This window comes from Capsicum annuum, chromosome 10 (assembly GCF_002878395.1).
Source record: "Capsicum annuum cultivar UCD-10X-F1 chromosome 10, UCD10Xv1.1, whole genome shotgun sequence".
NCBI classification, from domain to species: domain Eukaryota; kingdom Viridiplantae; phylum Streptophyta; class Magnoliopsida; order Solanales; family Solanaceae; genus Capsicum; species Capsicum annuum.
This window is the reverse complement of record NC_061120.1, coordinates 202,301,939-202,304,606: the sequence shown is the minus strand read 5'-3', so window position 1 is coordinate 202,304,606 and position 2,668 is coordinate 202,301,939.

The window sequence follows — 2,668 nt, the reverse complement described above, 5'->3', positions numbered from 1 at the left end:
TTGTGATAGGTCATCAAGGAGTTAATAGGACGTCAAGAATGTCGTCAACCTTAAGAAGGATGAGAAAAAATTTAAGAAGGAGCTGATGACATTTGTGATAAGGCATCAGCCTCTTGATAGGGTATCACAAATGTCGTCACTTGTCCGAGGGATTTTTGAATTTTATTATTTTGTTTCCATAATTAGGGTGAACTATTTAAAGCCTTGTTTAGGATTTTTCTGGGAGAGCAGCACATTGAGTTTTTGTACATATACTTTGATATTTTCTCTCTCGAATTTCTTGGATTGAAAAACCAAATACTTTGAAGAGATTATTATCATTATTTTGGGATTTCCTATGTGATCTAATTTGCAATTCACTAGTTATTATTTTTCTTGTGGTAAGTTTAACTTTCAAAGCATGAATATTACTTGTTTTTTCAATTTTAGCATTATGAGTGGCTAAATACCATTAACCTGAATTATGGGATCTAGGGTTATGTCTTGATAAGGTGCTAAGTGTTCAAGATTCAAAAGGTTGTAGGATTTCTTGATAATTTTGAAGCTTTAATTAACGTTTGTGGGTTGCAAATAGTAGACATCCCTGCTATGATTTTCTTGAGAAAGAAATAAAATATAGTAGGAAGTGAATTATCAACAGGGACTCAGAAATACTTCATTTAATAATCAGTGTGGTAACAAGGTTGGTTAACCTGAGGTAAAATCTGGGAAGTAAATAGAAATTCCCTAAGTCGGAGAGGATTAGCGAATTAAATGCTTAAGTAGTTCGAGAGGCATTTAAGCATAACGTCGATAAAGATAGCTTGTTATCCTATCTACTGGGATAATCTCGAACCACTTTTAGCATCTGTCATGTACCGGAAGCCCTAGTGAACATAATTCTAGTTATTTCATAAACTCTTGATTAAAAACACTGAAATTAAAGTGCCAAACAACTACTTTCTAATATCCAAAACCCCCATTTTGTCTTTTCCTATCATTTACTTGAATTTAACTTGTAGATTTAGTTTCAAACAAGTTTAATCGCCACTCACAAAGTTCCTTATGGATTCGACCCCGACTCCAAAGTTGGGTAGATATATTAACGACGACTGTCTTACACTAAACCGATGTGTAAGTCGAGCGTTATCAAAAATGGTGCCGTTTCCAGAGAACCATTTATCATATTGAGTTGGTTTGGAATTTTAACCTACTTTCTTGAATTCAAAATTGTAAAAATTTATTTTTAGTTTTATTTTATTTCTTTTCTTAGGTAGATTTTAATTTTTAATTTACTTATTACTATGGCATCGTGGAATTAACATGAGATTGGTTGTTGAAAATCGTATCTCAATGATCCATGTCATTATTGTGATGGACCTCACTTTTGGCAAGATTATAGATATGCTCCTCAAAGAGATGTGTGCACCATCTCCATTCTACTGGGAGTAAAATTATTCTTTATGTAGTGGTAAAGATGGACATTAGAGTGATTTCCCAAATGCCCCCTCCCCCTATTGTGCTAACCCAAATTCTAGTTCTTCTTATGAGTCTGACAGGTCTTATGGTCAAGAAAAAAAATAATAAAGCACCGAAAAGAATGGCATGGAAGCCATGTTTCAATGAATGCTGGATCTATAGAAATAAACATATGCTATCGTATGTGATATGCATCAAGACATAAGAACAATCTTTCATTAGGAGATGGATATAAAGGTCAATCATTCAAAGCACTTTTTTATATTATCTTTAGATTATATGTTGTCTGTGGAATTATTTAAAATAATGGAAGAGTGTGGGGATGAAGATCAAGAATCTGATGTTGATGATGGGCTTGAAGTTGAGCAAACCTCAGTGATTTTCGAACCAACCAAACCATTCATAAAAGAAGATGCCAAAGATGAGGAAATGGTACAGGGTCAAAAGAAGAAATCAAGCACAATACTTGTGAATACTGTAGCCCTTTATGGGGTAAATATATTAATAGTGATCCTATTGGAAAATTAAGGGTTAGTCCTCATTTGAACCACTTTTCAATATTAAGCTTGGTGGATGTGATAAAATTTGAATTACCCAAGCAAATGATGAATTTTGAAAATGAGTAGGAAAATTCTTACATTTTTGAGTTTGTCCTTCCAAAATGGTATACTATAACCCTAATGTTGAAGGCCAAGAATCTTAATGGTCGATGTCAATGTAGTGGCTTTTTAAGATCCTCATTATTTCCTAATGGTCCCACATGAAATTTCAATGCAAAATTGGGCAAGCGGTTCAAGTCTTCGAAGTGGCGTGATAGAACATTCCTTATCATGCCCTCACATTTGCCCAACGGACCTAAAATATGTAAAGATAGAAGGATAGGCTGACAATTCAAATTGTCTAAGTGGAGGGATAAAGGATGACGAAATATTATCATGCTGCGACACTAAATTAGGCACTTATTAGGAGGAAACAGAAGTTATTATGCTATTTGTATTCGTATTATGTGATTGACATCAAATCTTTGCACCCATGGTGCAACAGGTATGTTTCTAAATCTCTCATTTTGATTTAACGCATTGGGGACATTGCATGATTTTAAGTTGAGGGTGGAGATATGTATGGGTGTTGATGTCCTCTTGGGGTTTTTGTTGCCGGACCTCTTTTCCCTGGGGTATTGTTCCTAGTAGAGCCGGCATGTTTAGGCGTA